Below are 20231 nucleotides of genomic sequence, written 5' to 3'. Positions count from 1 at the left end.
AGTAATTCAGATTTATTCATTAGAGGTTTTCACTGCAAACTAGCCTACAGTTAAAGTTTACTTCTTTACATGGTGTGTATTTTACCTTGACGGCTCAATACTTCCACTGCTAACTGCTATGTTTGTTCACCATTTTACTAGTAACATTTCTTGCACATAATTTTTTCAGTATGCTTACAGTGAGGTTATACAAAATTGCGAGGCCTGTCCTGAGGAGGAAGTAGGCCTAAAAATGAAACTCTGTCAGAGATCATACCTACCTTGTACTGTACCCTGATAACCAGAGTGCCTCTGCTGAGGCCTGCCTTAGTTTCCCCTTCATTTAGGGCCCCTTAAGTCCCTCACACTCCAGATATTAAACATTCTCTCTCCAGGGATCCAATTTATTAATATCTGTGCAAACATTTTCAAGAAATAACTCAAGTCTACATGTCATCTCCATACTTTCAGTTGGCCCAACCCCACCTCCCTAAGGGCCTGTCTTCCTGCTTTCCTATCACTTCTTGCCTGATGTCTGGCCTTCCTTACAGGTCTTGTTGCCCTGACTGAGGGTCCTCCCAAAGCCTTTTTACTTCCTATAACAACCACAAGCATCAACCAAAAAACCTGCCTGCAGCTGTCTCCTCCTTTATAAAGCCCAGATGCCTTCCCTTGAGGCTACTGGGCAGCACGTAATCAGTCCCAGGTGCACTAGGCCCTGCTCCCTTTTTTGGAGGGGCTAGTTATTTGTGACACACTTCAAATGAAAAGACTTTTATCCTTATATGATGGGAAGTAAGAGAGAGCAGAAATAATACTCTTGTTGATTAGAGGAGAAAAAAACAAATCCGCAGTCATGGTGCATTGCTTAGCAAAAATGTGGGGGATAGGAAACAAAGCAAAAATGGAAGAGAGGTACCAAACCTGTACATTGTTAGCAGCTGCTCTCTGAAAACAAGAAGGCACACCAGACTAGAAACTCAAGAGGGAAGAGCTGCAGTGCTGAGGGCCCTCAGTTCCCTTTAGTTGATTAGCATTGAGGATATTTTGCAGCTGGCAGGATCAGACCATAAATCCTTCCATTACACTGGTAACTATGACCAGTTTCGATCTAATAGCCTTTTGCTCCAGATTAACTAATATTGAGAAGAGATAGAATTCTTGCAAGGCTAAAATCCATGGCCTTTCATAGCAGCCATACCTTCCATGACATGTTAGGCCATTGGTGAAACGGGGGCAGGGGATCCTGACTAAATGGATTAATCTGATTGCTTTTAAAAGGACAACCACTCTAAAATGTACTCAGTCTCCCATTATGTTGGATAAGAGATTCAACCCTTGTAATTGAAATATTATCTCAATTATACTAATTACAGACCCAGAATGAGAGAGAACTCAGGGTGTTACTAATGTGAGCTGCTAATTATGGTCTACTGGAATACTGACAATATAATTGCTTACATTTGTGTGTACACATCAATTTAGGAATAAACTGTAACTTGTATATAACATGTTATAGGATGGTGGAAGAGATCACATTGTTAAGTGCATTAATGGTAATGGATTTATTTTATCCCCAACTAGCAGATTGAATCAGCTGGTTCATTTTCTTTCACATGTGGGTGGGAGGGGGTTGTTTGAATTGTTATGTATCTAGTGTGCATTTTGACTTGTATCATGTAATATAATTGTTTGCTTAACTTTACACAATGATTTTCTTCAGCTGCAAGAACTAAAGCGCAATATAAAATACATTTTCCTCTGTAATTACTTGTTGTTATACACATATCCCTTCCATATAAACCTCCTTTAAAGACAGACAATGATGAATTGTAATCACTAAACCACAGTAACTACTTAGCTTCTGAGGCAAAGCTTACACTATCCATAAAAGTTTGGGCTCTAGCCAGCAAGGGAAATTTCTGGCATGAAAATTCAGGCTTTTGGTGGTTTAAAAGGAATTTATTTTTGTCTCCTAATGAGCACTGAATTACATGCTTCAGAGATTTTGGAGAACGTTTTTGTTGATGATGATTTATTATGACTACTGGCAACATGGATTCATGAGGATGGCAGTTATAAATGTTTCTTTCCTGGAGAGGGCCTACAGAGGAGAGCAGGGGACAGGCAAACAGGAGTCTTGAGTTCTGTTCCCAACTCTGTCACTGACTTGATGTGCAAGATTGAGCATGTTTCTTAAATCATAGTTGGTGCTACCAGCTATTCTTATAAAGGTTTCCTGATGTTCCCCTTATCAAATCTGTTTTCAGTTTCTCATAACTAGAACTGAGTAAAATTTTTCAGCCAAAACTGTTTTCTGCTGAAAAATGCATATTCAGGTCAACCAAAATATTTTGTGAAATTGTTAAGTTAACTGAGGTGTTTTGGTCTGGGAACTCTCTTTTAAAAAATTCTAAATAATTTCATTTGACACTTTCAGAATGAAACACTATGATTTCTTTTTTAGTCAAAATGACTTTTAGTTCCAATTTTGCTTTAAATTTATTTAGAAAAATAAAAGGAAATATTTTATAGAATCCTAGAAATGTAGGGCTGGAATGGACCTCAAAAGGTCATCATGTCTAGCCCCCTGCACTGAGGCAGGGACAAGTAAACCTAGACTATCCCTTTCAGGTGTTTGTCCCATTTGTTTTTAAAAACCTCCAAAGATGGGACTTCCACAACCTCCCTTGGACTCCTATTCCAGAGCTTAATTGGCCTTATAATTAAAAAGGTTTCCCCAATATCTAACCTAAATCTCCCTTGCTGCATATTAAGCCCATTCTTTCTTGTCCTACCTTCAGTAAACATTAAGACCAGTCTATCAACATCCTCTTTATAACAGCCCTTCCCATATTTGAAGACTGTTGTCAGGTCCCCCCTCAGTTGTCTTTTCTCAAGACTAAACATATCCAGTTTTTTTTTAACCTTTCCTTATGGGTCAGGTTTTGTAAACCTTTTATCATTTTTGTTGCTCTTCTCTGAACAGTCTCCAATTTGTCTGTCTCTTCCCTAAAGTGTGGCCCCCAGCACTCTATCTGACGTCTCATCAGGGCTGAGTAGTGTGGAACAATTACCTCCTGTGTCTTACATATGACACTCCTATTAATACACCCTAAAATGACATTAGCCTTTTTCACAATTGCATCACACTGACTCATTTTCAATTTGTGATCCACTGTAAGTCCCAGATCCTTTTGGCAGTACTACCACCTAGCCAGTTATTCCCCATTTTGTAGTTGTGCATTTGATTTTTTTTCCTTCCAAAAGGTATGTTTATGGGGGCATGTAGTGTACAGACACTGCATGCCCAGCTAGCATAAGTATCAAGAGACAGTGTGTAGACAGAGAGGCATGGCTAAGGTGAATAGAGTGGATTGCCCTATGTGCCTGAACCCCAGGCTATGTACCCCACACAGGCTCTCTGCATCTCCAGGCAGGGCCTCCCATATCCACATTGCTAGTTTTTAGCCGTGTAGTGACTTTCCCCACCAAAATGAAAGGCTCTGGCCGTGGGGAGGCAGCTGGGAAATTCTCCCGCCTCAGGGAAAGGCTCTAGCAGCTTCATCCCCTGTTGGAGTCTTTCCCCACTACCTCCCCCCTCTGGAGCCTTTCACTTGGGCATGTAGCTACACACGGCGCACCCGTACTCTACACACCGCAGTAAGTGTAGCCATTTGTATAGTATAGAAACTTGTCTCTGAATTTCATTGTATTGATTTCAGACCAATTCTCCAACTTGTTAAGGTTATTTTCAATTCTAATCCTATCCTCCAAAGTGCAACCCCTCTGTGAAGGGGCACACTCTCGCTATAGTAGAGAGGAGACAAATGAGCTCTGGTGGGCCTCTTTAGCAATAATGAGGTGCACCTGTAAGGCTTGCTCTGCCTGGAGATGAGGTGCTTAAAGAGGGACAAGCTGCCACAGGAAGGGGTAGTATACAGGAGGAGGGTTCCCGCACCTTAGACGCTTCTGAGCAGAGAGGGAGAGATCAGTGAAGAGGGAGAACTGCTGGTCTCATTGCTCCCAAAACTGCACGGACCAACTGCAAAGCAGGCTGCCTCATGAAGACAGGCTTGAGGTAGACCCTAATAAATGACTACAGATTTGTTAATAGGCAAAGCCCAAAGAGCTGAATCCTGACAGATTGCCTAAGAGCCAGGCCATCTTTGCCTTTCTTTTCTTTCACTAGGATTCCCCTGTTTCTCATAAGGGGGGGGGGGGAAGACCTTACTCTGTTTGTTTTGCCTAGAGAACCCTTCGTATGCTATGAGTAGGGAAGGTGGAAAATGACATTATAAACAGCTAGAAGTAGTGTCTGGAGGAGACTTGGTAGAGCCTTCCCCTCCACCCCCAGCTTGGTTTCATCCACAAATTTTATAAGCATTCTCTCCAGTGCACTATCCAAGTCATTAATGAAAACCTTGCATAGTACTGGACACAGGACAGATCCCTCTGGGATCCCACTAGTTATGGCTTCCCAGTTTGACAGCAAACCATTTCAACTTATTCACCTACCTTTATAATTTAATCTAGACCACTGTTTCCTAAACTCTACCTGAAGCAAACACTTCCCCCTTCTTCCCCCGCCCCCCAAATAGCCAAAAAACAAAACAACAACAACAAAAAACAGTTATTTGCACAGCTATGCTTATACCTTTGCCAAACTTTAACTCTTTGGGCAAAAATTTCACATGCCCGGTGCTTCAGGATGAATGTGTTTTGGCTGAAGTTTTCCAAAAAGCTTAGTCATTTCTGAGAACAAATGTTTTTTCCTATTAAAAACATTTTAGCAGCCTTTTCTTTGAAAAGCTCCACCATGCCCATGCTTTGGAACAGGGAGTTGAAGTTTATCATATTTGTTGCCTTTGTTTCAGGCATGTGCCTTTTGTTGTCCCTGTGAAAATCTGCTCCAATTTGGCCAAATTATAATCCTCTGAAAAAATCAGTCTTCACATGCCTAGAGTCCTCAGGTTCCCCAAAGATTCCATCCCCTCTAGATTCTGACCTTGCTCCAGCCCAAGACTGAGTAGGATTTCCCTTGTAATTGCTGCTCTGGGTCAGGTGGGTGCAGTGTCCAGACACCTGATATCAGCACAGGAAGCCTTTGGGGTTTAGCCAGCATAGGGGAGGAAGCTGTCAGAGTCAAATGCAAGAGTGTACAAGAGATAGACCTGTGGGAGTATTTTAGGAGAAAGAGCTGAAGGATGGTGGGGAGAAGAAGGGACTGGAGGCTGGTGTGTATGGAGGTGGAGAAGAAGATAGGGAACTAAGGAATGGGATTGGGGGGTGGGGAGGGAGACAGGTCTGATGAGGGGGCAGGGGTGAACTGGAACTTGTTAGGACAAGCAGCTGGGAAGTGGGTGAGCTGGGCATTAAGGTAGGAGGAGGAGCCTGGGGAGGAAGATTGGAAGTAGGAGCCAATAGGGAGGGGGACTGTGGGTGGCTGGTTTATGCCACCAGAGGCCAAGATGGCTGGAAGAGAGAGAGGATGAGGAATCAGGAGGTGGGGAGAGGGCTGGAGCGTGACTGGGAAAGGAATGAGATAAGCTGCAGTGGAAACTGGGACTGGCTAGGTGAGGACAATGGAACTGGGGCAAGGAACCCTGGAAAGGGATGGTTTAGAGGAGACTGGGCAGAAAGAGTTACACTGGAGGGAGAAGGAGGAATGGGCAGAATGTGTGTGCCCACTAGAGAACACTCTTCTAGAACCTGAAATGGAGCCCAAGAGTCTCACCCTACCTCTGCTGTTCGCAAGTATCTGTCAATCTCCCCTCTGTGCTGGTCCACATAGAGAGGATCACAGTCTGTTACTGCTATCAATTACTTGTTTAGCTCAATTAGCAGAGGTCAGTGTAATGGATATAATTGTTCCAGCTCTGCTACTGATCCATGTGAGTGTTGATATGGTGCCATGTGATGGAATTTGTTTTTTCAGTTTTCTTAAAAAAAAAAATTATGTAGAAAAGGGAGAACATTAAAAACACTATTAAGGTTGCAAAGTCAAGCTCTCCAAAGTTAGGAGATGCCAGAACTATGATTGCCTGTGTAACCATAACTTGTTCCCCTTCTGCATATGCATTATGATACAATCTTTAAATACATGATCACATTCTATTTTTTCCACAAGATGCCTGCCTTATTCAGGGCACAAGATGGGTGATGCTCACTTAATGGGCAGCTATGCAATATTTTATCTACATCATTCAAAATGTAGCTGTTTACTGCACACTATTGGAATTCTGATCTAAAAACAGAAGTAACTTCATTAGCTTTTCTAAAGTGCTTATCAATATAGTGCCTGCTTCACAAATATTAATTGATTTATCTTCATCTGTGTTGTGGGGAAGGGGAGTTTACTCTCATTTTACAGCTAGGGAACTGAGGCACACAGTTAAGATCAAAAGTATCCACTAATTTAGGGTGCTCAATTTGAGGTGCTTAGGGCCTGGTTTTTCTTACTATTTATATATACACTTGGTAAGCTTAGAGCAGAGCTTCCATTGACTTCAGCTGCAGTTGTGAGTGCTTAGCACCAGTGCCGGGTAGGAAACTACTTTCACGTCCCATGGTTATTTTCACAGCAAGACAAAGCTAAGACCTTTCAAAGACTTTTCGTTGACAAACAAGTGAGAGAGCGCCAGCCCATACCCCAGAAAAAACAATAGCTGGTGGTAAGTGCACTCACCTGGATGCATATAGGAGATCAGGTTCAAATCCCTGGTCTAAGGAAAGCAGGGCCTTGAATTCAGGTCTCCCGTAGTCCAGGTGAGTGCCCTAACCATGAAGCTATTGGTGTTTCTGGGGTATGGGCTCTCTGCTTTTCTTCTCTCCTCTCCCCCTCCGCCGGCAACAGAAATTCCATCCTGGATCTCAGCAACCTCTCTCGACAGGTGGTGGCTCCTGTGAATAATTTTGGTTTTGACAACTTGGCATTTTCCTATGAAAAACAGTTTTGTTGAAAAATTCCCAACCAACATTTCTGCAAATCAGACCCCAGGATATGAAAGTGGGCACCCAGAATGTGAGGAATGCCATTACACCAACTTTTCATAGGTGCCCAGTAAATGATTTGCACAGCACCACATAGAAACTTGTGGCACAGGCAGAGAGAGAATCCAATTCTCTAGGACTGCATTAGCCATGACAACATCTGTTCTCTTCCTGCAGTCCCCTAGCTCATTCACTAAACACCTTCCAAGATCTGTAACAAATGGGACAAAAGTCTTATCTACTACACAACTGTGATTTGTCCCCAGATTGGGTCCTTTGTGTGCACTGAATGAGAAAGGGGTCCTATGGAAAAAAAATTTGATCATTAACTATGTCATAATGCCCTATGCACAAGGAACACATTATGGCTTAATGGGCAGCCTTAATTCTGGCGTTTCCTACCTTTTTAGTGCTTGATTTTGCAATTTGAATATTTTAACATAGTTTTCTGGCTAATTTCTTAGTGTAAATGAAAGACAATTTGACTCCCAGCTTGAATCAGCAGCAAAATTCAGATCTTTAGATCTACAGCAGAGTCTTCTACCATTTGAGCTAATGGACAAACTTTACCCAGCCTGTTACTTTTCTATGGGCCAGCACTCAAGGGGGAGACTTTACCTGTGGGTTTCACTGATACTTGTTGAAACTAGAACAATCTTGAGTTCCATGTTAGATTTTGAAGTAGAATGTGGCCTAATGGTCACAGACCCACCTCTCCTACTCTCCATTCCCTGAGACTTCCTATTCCTAGCTAATTTTCCAGCTAGCTCTTTGTTCTAGTCTCCCTACCCAACTAATCTTAGCCCCCCTCCAGAATTGAGTTCTTCGTACAATCGTCTTGTTACTCCCAATCTTTTTGCTCATCCTGTCATAATCACCACCTGCCCCTCCCAAATTATCCCAGTGTCGCTGGCCCCTGTAAATTAAGCAGGTCCAGCTCCCCTGTGCCAGAACATGTGCTCCCAGTTTGGTGGGGCAGCACCTGGAACTAAAAAGAATCAGGGAGAACTCGAGAGGAAAGATACCTAGGGAGTGAGAGATCAGATAAGACCAAGATCTGGTGTGGCAGGGTGCTTGGAAAGTGAGATTGACAGGTGCTAAGGGCTACTAGAGTCTGAAAGTGGTTCCCAGGGGAAGGCTGAAGGCAGGAGAGCAGCAGGAGGAGTTTGCTGGTTGCTGTCCCTAAGCCAGAGAGTGAGGGCTGGAGAGGATTGAAGGCAGCAGCAGCAGCTTTGCTGATTCTCAGCTGAAAAGCTAAAGCCAAGAGCCAGAGAGGGCTGAAGGCAGGGGAGCAGCTGTGATGGGCTTACTCATTGATATCTCCATAATGGAGAGCTGGACCCGGGAACAGCTGAGAGGGTAGGGGGAGTGAGGGATGTTCGCCTGGACAGGATGATCTCTCAGCAGAAAGGCATTGGGGGTTCCTGCTGGGAAGAGCAGGGTTGTGCTCTATCTGGAAGGGTTGGGGTGGCTGTCTTGGGAGAGGGACAGAAGGGGAGTTACTGGGAGTCTGGATGTGGCAGAAGACATTGGGATATGGTAAGAATGATCTCCTAGCAGAAAGGCGGTAGGATAGAGGGGGTCATTCCTGCTGGAAACAGTGGGAGTATTAAGGATTACATGCACGGGGGGGTAATATGAACTATGTTTGGGGACTTTTGTTACAGACAACTTGCATGAGTCCTTGGGTTACCTGAGAGGGGAAACTGAAGCAGTCATGCCTTGCCCTGTCATAGGAGGACACTTCGGGTGGGAATACCCTTTGGCACAGCTGTTTTGCCCCTAGAGTAGGCTGCTTCTCTTTTGCATGTGTGGGTACCAAAAGGGAGCATAGAGAACACAGGAGAGAGAGTCTCCCCGTTTTCAGTTTTGGTGCCTAGTGCTACAGTGGACTCTGGCATCAGCAATTGCAGGGAAAATCCTGGAAAGCCCCGGGCTGGAGCATGCTCAGTGCAAATGGCATCTTTAGAGAATTAAGCTGCCTAACTCTCTAGCTAGTCCCAACTGAGCATGTGTGAACAGTTTCTCTCCCCCCAGGGCTATAACTTGGCTGAATGTGGGTGTTTTTTCCTCCCCACATAGAGTGACCAGATGTCCTGATTTTATAGGGACAGTCCCAATATTTGGGTCTTTTTCTTATATAGGCTCCTATTACCCCCCACCCCAGTCCCGATTTTTCACACTTGCTGTCTGGTCACCCTATCCCCACAGGAACAGCAAAATGCACACCAGGGAGAGCCCCACTCCCCTTACCACATCACCCTGCCTTGCAAATTTCATGCCCGTGCCTTCAAAATATGGTGTCATTAGAGCTTCAGTGACCCAGTGGCTTTGGCTTTTTTTTTTAACATGGGGAAAATGACACGTTCTCCTCTAATCTTGTTCTTGGAAATGGCTAAAGTGTTCTTGCTGAAACTTGCCAAAAACCCTTTAGCCTGAGATGGATGCCTGACCAAGGGAATTTCAAAGTTAGAAACAATTGAAATTGGGGTCTGATATGGAAAATATCATACAATCTTAATTATAGTATGCACTGCCTATAAAATCTTTGTTGACACACAAATATGGTAGAGTTAAAAACAGTGCAGAACTGTGAAGCTTAGTTAAGGAAATGTATTGATTGTATTAAGGGGAAATGGACCTTCCTTCTAATATGCAAAACTAAACACAATTTATCCTGAACGTTTGCTTAATGACCTAACTGTTGAAATCCTCAAACATTTTAGTAAAAATCTGTGTGGCTATGATATTATCTAATAAAAATGTCAATAGAATTCCTAAAACAAGATATTAAATGCCTTACTGAAAAAAACTTCAGTGTCTTGCTGTTTTATGAAACAATCAGGCTTCTGGGAAGCTTAACAAGACATAAGATACAGCCAGAGGTCTCTAAAACCCTAGAATGTGAGAATACTACCTACCCTGCTCAGTTCACGTCCGTACCCTGGGGAAGATTCTGCCAATTTCACATGTCTGAGTTATTTGAGGAAATCGCTTTGATCATTGGTAACTGACACTTAGTATTAGACTGTCTTATCTGTGCGCTTCCAAGAGATTACCGTAAACCTTCAGAAAATGTTAAATTGGCATTAGGGTGCAGATAAAAGTGGGGTGGGGGGAGTAAATAAACCGCAGCAGAGCTGCGACAACCTCTGGAGGTTTTTGGCCTTGGTAAAGACTACTGGATTTGTCCTTCATGGGGCTTGACCCTGTTGCCACTGAATATATAATACTCCTAGCAGTTTTTTGTGTGTAAGGAAATAACCTGCTTCCAAACATCCTAATCAGTCTCAAAGTATCAAAGGGGTAGCCGTGTTAGTCTGGATCTGTAAAAGCAGCAAAGAGTCCTGTGGCACCTTATAGACTAACAGATGTATAGGAGCTTTCGTGGGTGAATACCCACTTCGTCGGATGCATGTAATGGAAAACTATTCACCCATGAAAGCTCATGCTCCTATACGTCTGTTAGTCTAAAAGGTGCCACAGGACTCTTTGCTGCTAATCAGTCTGGTTTTTAGACCTGTGTACAGCAAAGTTCACACTGTCGGAGTTCATCTGTGATCTCCTTTGCTAAATGAACACAGTCTGGATGGTATCTGACCTCTTAGATTTCTTTTACAGGTTTTGGTAATGTTCACTAAAGAATATTCTTGATGTGTCTAAAAACTCAGGTGTGTTTTGGAGATGTTCCATTCTGTCCTGTCTGAGTGGGTTTCTAAACTTGAGCTTCTTAACCTGAGTGAGCTAGCTGCTAGTTAATACCAGCTACCATACATCTCTTTGAACAAACATTTGTGGAGTGTCTAGGCTAGCATGTTCATATGTGTTGGCTAACTCATTAATTACTCTAGTGTAGACATCACCCCTTGGATATCTCCAAGTATCGTAACACTGGTTTCCTTACCTGTTATCTTGGTTTTCTCTGAATATTGTCAGGCTTGGAACTGCTGGGCTCTTCTACTTTATCCTAGCCTTGGAGATGGACCAAACACTCCTTCCCTGCCATTGAGGTCTGACTGTTGAAAGAGGATGTTCTGAGAAGCAAGGTAAACAACGTTTCCATGCTGGAGTCTGATCCTACATAGTTACTCACAGGTATACTGCCATTGAAGATGAGGATTCATGCAGCTGTAACTTTTGGAGAACTGGTCTTTTGCACAGTACTAGTTCCATCCAGTGACCGCTGCCAACACCTCCTTCAGCTCTGCCTTCCTGTATACATACACTGCAATCAAAGCCCCCCACCTTTTTTTTTTTAACCATGTTTACAGCAATTCAATTTTAGATTGCATTTTCCAGAGAAAGTATTGTGGTTCTCAACCTTCATATTTTCACATGTATCAATCAAATCTGTTCCTGGCAACTGAGTTTACCTCTTCACGTAGTAATGTTTGGGATTTTAATCTGAGGGCTCAGTACTTTACACAGAAAGATAAATACCTTTATCCCCATTGACAGAAGGCTAAATGGGCATAAGGAGGATAAGGGCTAGAGCCTTGGCTTCTCAAGTCCAGAAACAGGACTTTAAGGGAGCATCAGTTGGTGGAGAGCTAGTGTGCCCCTATGCTAGCCACTCTTGATTCATTCCAGTATGAGAAGGATTTTGAGTTAAACTGGAGGGATGGATAGAGTACATGAGCGGCAGGAAGGGAGGAAGATGGTGCATAAATGTGCTCTGATATTGACTGTCAGAGAAGTTCCTTGGGAGTTATTTACTGATGCTAGTTAGAGTGGATATGAGGCTGCTCTAACTTGCACTGCAGGGCACTTCAGTTAAGGAACAAGGAAGTGAGTGGAAAGCTAGTCAGCAGCCATGTATGCCCTTCCATTCCTCTGATTCCTCTAGTACAAGAGGGGTTCTATCCTGAAGTATCTTGTCAGGCCACTCAGTGGTAGAGTTGAGACTCTGACACTGAATTGAGAGCCTGACGATACATGAATTATCAGTGAGCCACGCTGCCTTTCAGGAAACACTAAAGAAAAAGTGTGCCGGGTCATATTCATATGAGCTTCAGTTCAATGGCAGTGAAAGCTTCAGTAGTACAGTAGAACCTCAGCGTTACGAACACCTCGGGAATGGAGGCTGTTTGTAACTCTGAAATGTTCGGAATTTTGAACAAAACATTATAGTTGTTCTTTCAAAAACTTACAACTGAACATTGACCATTGACTTAATACAGCTTGAAACTTTACTATGCAGAATTAAAATACTGCTTTTCCTTTATTTTAGTAGCTTACGTTTAACATAGTACTGTACTGTATCTGCTTTTTTTTTTTTTTGGTCTCTGCTGCTGCCTGATTGCATACTTCTGGTTCTAAATGAGGTGTGTGGTTGACTGGTCAGTTCGTAACTCTGAGCAAGCAATGTGTGAAAAGATCTGCCCTGTTGTCTTGTTCGCTCCAGTGCACACAAGCAGCATTTTAGACTTAATCACATTTGAACACATGGCACAACACTATTAACAAAGCACTTTAAGACCCTGCCTTTCTGGAGGGTTTTTTAATGATCTAATTTTGTATTTATGACAACTGGAATTATTCATCCAATTTAATTTGATCTTTTTTTCAGGCACCGGTGATTTATTATTTGTTTGTTACACCAATACTTGCCTAATTTAAAAGTTACAGATAATTGAATATTGCTGTATTTATGCGTTCTAATCTGTTATGTAGCTTGTTTCACACAGTGAAATTTTAATAAAGCAAATTTAGTTCCATAGTGGTTATTAAATGTGGGTCTGATACTCCTTAGTGACTGTCGTGGGAATTGCAAGGGCAGACTCTTCTTAGGATCAGGTCATGTATTGTCAATAGGATCAATATACTATCTGTTCCTTCTACTTACTTGAATATTTAATCCAAAATCAACATATCAGTAGTCATTTAGTCATATGAAGTATGGCCAGCCCCTGTCCTGGACTCCAGTCCAGGTGCATGGACCCTTGCACTTCTACGGAGCCCCATTGAAATCAGCAGGATCAGATTACAACACTGGGACCTACACTTGTACCAAATATCTATCAGTTAAAAATGTGCAAGCTCCATAACTTCAATTTTATCTTAACGTTTATATTACCTTGGTATTATATGTATCTACTAGCTACATTGTTCTATAACTTTTATGTTAAGGTAGGAGTAACAAAATCCATGAGCACATGTAAAAATACCATATGCTAACAATCTGTGTGTTTCGCTATTGCAGAGGAATGTCTTTGACTACCTTTTAAAGACGTTTACTGAAGTACACTCCATAATTTTCAACATTTTATTTGTTAATACAGTAAACAAATACAATACCAGGCTCAGACAATAAAAACACACATACCAAACAAGAATTATCAGTGAGTTCTATATTAAAACCATCTAGTCAAACAGGGACATTCTGTACCTAATTATTAACTAAATATTAATAGTGGTTAAAAATCAATTTAATATCCATAAATAATACAGGGAAGCAATCTCTTACCCGTTTAGTGATCCTTGTTTCTTGCAGGTCTCCCTAATTCTATCCTGCTCTATAGGAGCTTTTTATTGCATCCTAACTTTATATTTAATATTGTACTCAGCTGTAGTCTCATTAAAAAACACACATCTTATCAATCACTGTATTTTTTCAATGCCCATTAATAGCACTTTAAAGCTGTAATTGTTTCGGAAGACACTATTCAGGATGCTTATAGTCATTGAAGTAAGTTAAAGAGTGGGTGGGGAGAACCTCAGGAACCTTATTACTTATTTAGTGTGTTTTATTTTGCTAAAAAGGGAATCAATCCCTTCTTCATAAGTCTGGTTTTGTGCAAGAGCTCTGAGTCTTTGAACTACCTCACTGAAGATTGTTTGTGGACTTTTTTGTTTTTTTATGCTGACCCTTTTGAGTATGCAGCAGGGACCTGACAGGTTTTTTTCTTCTCACAGAATATCAGGGTTGGAAGGGACCTCAGCAGGTCATCAAGTCCAACCCCCTGCTCAAAGCAGGACCAATCCCCAGACAGATTTTTACCCCAGTTCCCTAAATGGCCCCTTCAAGGATTAAACTCACAACCCTGGGTTTAGCAGACCAAAGCTTAAACCACTGACCTATCCCTTCTCCCTGTTCCCTATTGGCTTCCCCCACCCATAAAAATGCATCTATACGAATGGACGCAGTAGCCCTTGGTTGGCAGCCCCTTGGATACTCTGATGTGGGAGTAACTGCTGGCAGTTACAGATCTCAAGTGTGGATTTCTTTGCCCCTTGGCAAGAGGCAAGCACACAATATCATAAGGACATAAGGGTCATAGTAGATGAGATGTGATGTGTGTCCCACTGGCTAAGACTACTGTTACAATATTTGGGTGCTTTTAACAAGCCTATGAAGCAGAAATGGGGAAGTGATATTACCACTGTGTATGGTGCATTGGTGAGACTGCGACTGGAATACCATGTCCAGTGTTGGTGTCAACACTTTAAAGAGAATATTGAGAAACTGGAGAGGGTTCTGAGAAGAGCTGCCAGCATATGTGGTCTAGAAAATACATGTTATGAAAGGAATTGAATCTATTTAGGTTATTGGAGAGAGAGTTAAAATATGACTTCCTCATGATCTAGAATTGCCTATATTAGAGCTGGGGGTGGGAGGGGAGAAGATGATCTGAGTCTAGAGGGCTCTTTAATCTAGCATATTACAGTTAAACAAAATCAAGTGGTAGTAGAAATTGTCTAGTTTTAAAGTGAAGGCCAGTAATCAATGGAATGTATACAAAGGGATGTAGTGATTTCTCCATCACCTGAAGCTTCTAAATAAGATCAAATTATTTTCTAAAAAAGTCATGTTCATAAACTCATATGAAGTTGCTGGTAGGATTGAGGCTATTATTTCCACTACTGTGGACAAAAACTTGAAAAATTACCATAAAAACTTACTGGCACAGACCAAACCTATTCACCCTGATATTATCATAGTGGAAGAAAGAAGACACACACACACACACACACACATCACCTTAGGTTGTGAATGGACAGAATGCCTTAATGATCTTTGGTGGGACTAATGTAAATAATTGTTGCTCTTTATATGGCAAGTAGAAATATCATCAAAACTACCTACAAGTTTCTAACTGGGATTCCATTTTTGGTGTACAAGAGCAACATCAATGTAAAGAAATCTACATTTTTCATAAATACTGTAACACTATTTTACTCTTCCTCCTATTTTTTAACTGTAATTTTTGTACATACAGTCAATATTGGATATGAAGGGATGGATCTTTAGTTAACTACTCCTGAGGGGAATATCTCTCACTTATACAAGATACTTGATTTAAAATTGGGGTTAATAAGTATAATTAATTCCACTCAATGGCTTTGAGCCAGGTAGGTGGAGGATTCTGTTGTCTTAATTGCTCAACCCTAGCATTCGTGTAAACAGATGGGCCCACATATGATGCCCTGAAACCTTCTAGCTAGCTGGAAGGAGAAGTGGAGTTTAATGCAATCAGTAAAGCAATAGCTGAGAAACCTCCTTGATATAAATCATTTCCCTTTCCAGACCACATACTATAACTACTCTTGGTGTTGGGATGTGGTGGCGGTTTTTCTTCACACTAACCTGTTACATAACTTCATTTGATAAAGATACTTTAAACTTGAGTTAAAATCGTGGCTCTGCCACTGATGTGCTGTGTGGCCTTGGGCCAGTCACTGAACCTGTCTGGCTGATTGTATCTAAAATAGAGATACACCTCTACCCCGATATAACGCTGTCCTCAGGAGCCAAAAAATCATACTGCATTATAGGTGAAACCGCATTATATCGAACTTGCTTTGATCCGCCGGAGTGCACAGCACCTCCCCCCTCCACCCAGGAGCGCTGCTTTACCGCGTTATATCTGAATTCGTGTTATATCGGGTCGCGTTATATCAGGGTAGAGGTGTACTTACTCAAGAAAGACTCAAGCTCCAAATTTTAAAATTTGTCACTGACCACAAGGTTGGCAGTTGTCTTATCTGGGGGACTTGATTCAGGCCTATCAATATTAACAAGTTTTGGAGGGAGGTTATGAATATATTCAGAATCTGCTTATTTATATTTTTATTTTTTTCCAAATGCAACAAATACACTGAAATACCAGATTCATCATAATACACAAAATAAATAGAGGGTTAGAACAAAGTGGGCAGAGGGGAAGCGACACATCTATCTTCATAGACATCTAAAAATTCAGCCCAAACTGCCTTGAAATTTTCAGGCATTCCTTTTCTCTGGAATGTCAGTCATTTGTTAGCGGTGAGGTCAGCCATATCACTGAACCAAGCATCAGTATTTTGTGGGGATTGACTTTTCCATTTTTGCAGGATTAATTTTTAGCAACCAAAGCTGCACATTGGAGATTACCTCCCAACAAGGCAGAGTGATTCCAAGTATTGGGAGTATATCTAAGAATGAAACTTAAGCAGGACGGCTCCAATTTAGTATCCAATATCAAATTGGTGCTTTGACCCACCCCATGCCAGAAATTCTTGATAAAGTGGAACTTCCAAAACATATGAGCTAGCATAGAACCAAAGGAGTTATATTTCCAACGGTGGTCAAGATGTCCATTATCATTAGCCTATGTCAGTACCAGTATATTTTTAAAATTTCTTTTGGTGAATAAGCTGTAGTCTCGGGTCTATAGTTGGTTTTTTAAACATTAAAAGCAGTTGTATTCCATTGTGGCAGAGGGAGTTGTTATCCAAATTTCTATTCCAAGCAACTGTCCAATTATCAATCTTTAGCCCAGTTTTTTGGGCCAGACAATTGTAAAAGGACACTGCGGGCCAAGTAAATTCAGGAAGTTTTCTCCAAAATAACAAAAGTTCTGCAACTCCCAATACATCAAATCCAAATACATTCATAAGTGAATGGTTTAACTGGAGATATATAGATACTCCAGAGCAGGGCAAGTCAAACTGTTGCTGAAGATCTACAATGGTTTAAATTTATCACTGTCAGTTAGCTGTCATAATTTCTGTCCATCCAATTTCTTCACAACAAGGTTTTGCCACCATAGGCACCGAGTTTCTAATCTGATGCGGGGGTGCTTCCCCGAGCTCTGCCCAGGCCCTGCCCCCATTCCACTCCTGCCCCCAAGGCCCCACCCCCACCCTGCTTCTTCCCACACCTGCCCCCGCCCTGCCTCTTCCCCACCCAGTTCCGCCCCCTCCTCTGAGCTCACGCACCCTCACTCCTCCCTCCCAGCCCCTCCTGATGCTGCAAAAAGCTGATCCGGGACAGATGGTAGGCGCTGGGAGGGAGGGAGACGTGCTGATCGGCAGGTCCCACCGGTAAGCAGGAGGCGCTGGGGGGAGGGAAGGTTCTGGTAGGGGGCTGCTGGTGGGTGCTCAGCACCCACCATTTTTTTTTCCCTTGGGTACTCCAGCCCCGGAGCACCCACGGGGTCGGTGCCTATGTTTGCCACAAATTTTAGGGATAGGATTGTGCCATAGGACCACTTCTGTGTGGCAGTATGGAAGTAGAACTTTCTAGCCAAGTTCACCGATGAGCCCTTATTGTGGGAGCTGAAGGCATCAAATCTATAATCATTTGATCCTACAATGCCTGAAAGAGGGAGAAGGTATACCAATTCTTCTTCAATCTGAACTCAAGGTGGGGTCTGTGTGGTAATATCGAACAGTCACAAAGATGCCTAGCTTAACAAAAAAGAGAGAAGATGATTTTCCAAGTTGGGAAAACTAAATCCTCCCAGAGATAGGGGGAGCTGTAATTTGTTGAGAGCCATACTAGGTTTCTTACCTATACCACAAATGAACATTCTGAAGATACTATTGAATTTTTTAAAAGATGTTTGAGGAATACAAATAGGGAGACCCCTTTGGACATGCACAATTTTGGGATGGACATGCATTTTCAGTTTATTAATTTTACCCCACAAACTGAGGTTTAATGAACTCCATCTCCCCAAATGGTTAACCGCTTGGGCAATAATTGGTTTTATATTTATCTTAGGGATGTCCTGAACATTTCTGGGAAGCGGTATTCTACATATTTCATATGAGGATGGCCATGTAATGTCCCAATTTGAGAAAAGGCCTTTGTGAGTACATTCGTTAATGCTTAAGATTTCTGATTTATCCCCAATTAATTTTATATCCCGAGGAGTCCAAACTTATTAACCGTAGTTAATAGGTTGGGAATCATAACATCAGGCTTAGATACAAATATAAGAGTATTTGCATACGGCATAATTTTGTACTCTTTGGCCCACCCTGATACCCTTAATATGTTGATTTGCTCAGAAGGCAATGGCTAACGGTTCTAGAGCTAAATCAAACAGAAGAGGTGAAAGGGAGCAGCCCTGCTTTGTGTATATTTGTAATGGAAATGGGGTGGAAATTATACCATTAGTAATTACACTGGAAGTCAAGCTAGAGTATAAAAGCTTAATCCAAGCAATAAATTGTTTACAAAATCCAAACTTTGCTAACCCATGACAAAGATAGTCCTAGGCTATGCAGTCAAAGGCCTGTTTGGTGCCTAAAGAAATGACAACTAAGGGCTCCTTAGAATCTTTTGAAAAGTCAATAATATCCATCAGGTTGAAACAAATTATCTGAGCCATGTCTATTACGAAGGAAGCCTACTTGATTTCTGTGTACAATGTGAGAGAATTTTATCCAATCACATAGCAAGAGCTTTAGCTAAAATCTTAGTGTCACAATTGATTAAAGAAATTGGTCTGTAATTACTACATAGTCCACGATCTTTTCCAGGTTTAGGAATAACTGAAATTACAGCTTCTCTTAGAATAGACAGGAGAGTTTGCTCACTTCTGGCCTCATTAAACATATTTAACAATCTAGTTTGTTTGTTTCAAGAATTTTTTGTAAAACTCAGTTGGGAACCCATCTACCCTAGGAGTCTTTTTCAACCTTCATTTCTTGTATAGGCTGAGTCAGTTGCATTATTTCTAGAGGTGCATCTAAAAGTTACTTCTGAGAATCAGATCTATGGCAGAGACAATCAACTAAAAGTTATCAAAGGCTTCTTTGCTGATCACGTCTTCAGCAAAATATAGTCTTTCATAAAAATGTTGAAATTGTTTATTAATATCTTACTGTTGTAAACAAGTTGTTGTTGCCATTTGCAAATAGTAGCAACCTTATTTCTGTTAGCCTTTTGCTTGAGTCTGCATGCCAACAACGTGCCAACTCTCTCGCCAGAATCCCAGTTTTGCTTCAAATAGAATAAAGCAAACAGCCTTTTGGGACAGAAGCTTGTTGATTTCATACCTTAGACTGAGGATTCTGAATATCTCTGCAGAGGGAACAGAAGCGTAGTCTACATCAGTGGTTCCCAAACTCGGGGGTTGTGAAATGCTACAGGGGGAAATCCCCTAATGGCGGACAGAGCTGTCCCTAGGGACCCCAGGCAGCATGGGGCCAGCAGCTCGGAGCCCCTGGACTTCCAAGAGCTAAGCAGATCAAAGCAAGCATATAACTATCATACTGAGGAGATTTAAACTTCAAGACTCCTTATAAGAAATGGAAAGGGAGGTGGATATTTTTTGCTGTTTTTAAAATTAAATAGGCAGCTAGTATTGTTTTTAAATGTATTATGAAAAACAAGTTTAAGCTTTGTTGTAACGTGCGTCGTTTGCCTGGACTGCTCAAGACCTGAATGCTTGTGTAGGAAGAACTCTTTGAGTTGGCTTCTTAAATACCTTCATGCTGTTTCACAGCTGATACTCCTTGATGAAATGTAGGAGCCTTGTCTTATAACAGGCTTATTCAAAGTGATACAAGCTATGAAAGTGAGATCTTGGAAGAGTGTTGCTGTTTTCATAATGTAATAAAAATACTGTAATGATTATAATAATAATAAATAGTGGGTAATAAGCATGTCATAAAAACAAATTTTATATTTCGAAGATCACTGCTTTTATAATTTATACTTAGTTAAAGGAGAAAATCCCTGGAAATATTCATTTTTAGGAGGGGGTTTGTGAGACTTGACATTTTAGTGAAAGGGGTTCACAGGTTGTTAAAGTTTGGGAACCACTGATCTACATCCCAGGCCTTTATTTCCTTCACAAGGGTATCGATTCTATATACTCTTTCTTTTTTTTTTTCTTCTTTTTTGTTTTGTTTTTTAAGTTGGCATAAGAGAGAGAGGATCCATGGTGAAGGATTAAAAGGCTTCCCAAAGCATGGCAGCTGATGGTGCAGCAGGGGCATTTGTTTTTTTTTTTTTTTTTTTTTTTTTTTTTTTTTTTTTTTTT

Source organism: Terrapene carolina, unplaced genomic scaffold (assembly GCF_002925995.2).
Source record: "Terrapene carolina triunguis isolate 2854851 unplaced genomic scaffold, T_m_triunguis-2.0 Scaffold558, whole genome shotgun sequence".
NCBI lineage: Eukaryota > Metazoa > Chordata > Testudines > Emydidae > Terrapene > Terrapene triunguis.
Note: the sequence above shows the minus strand (reverse complement) of the source record.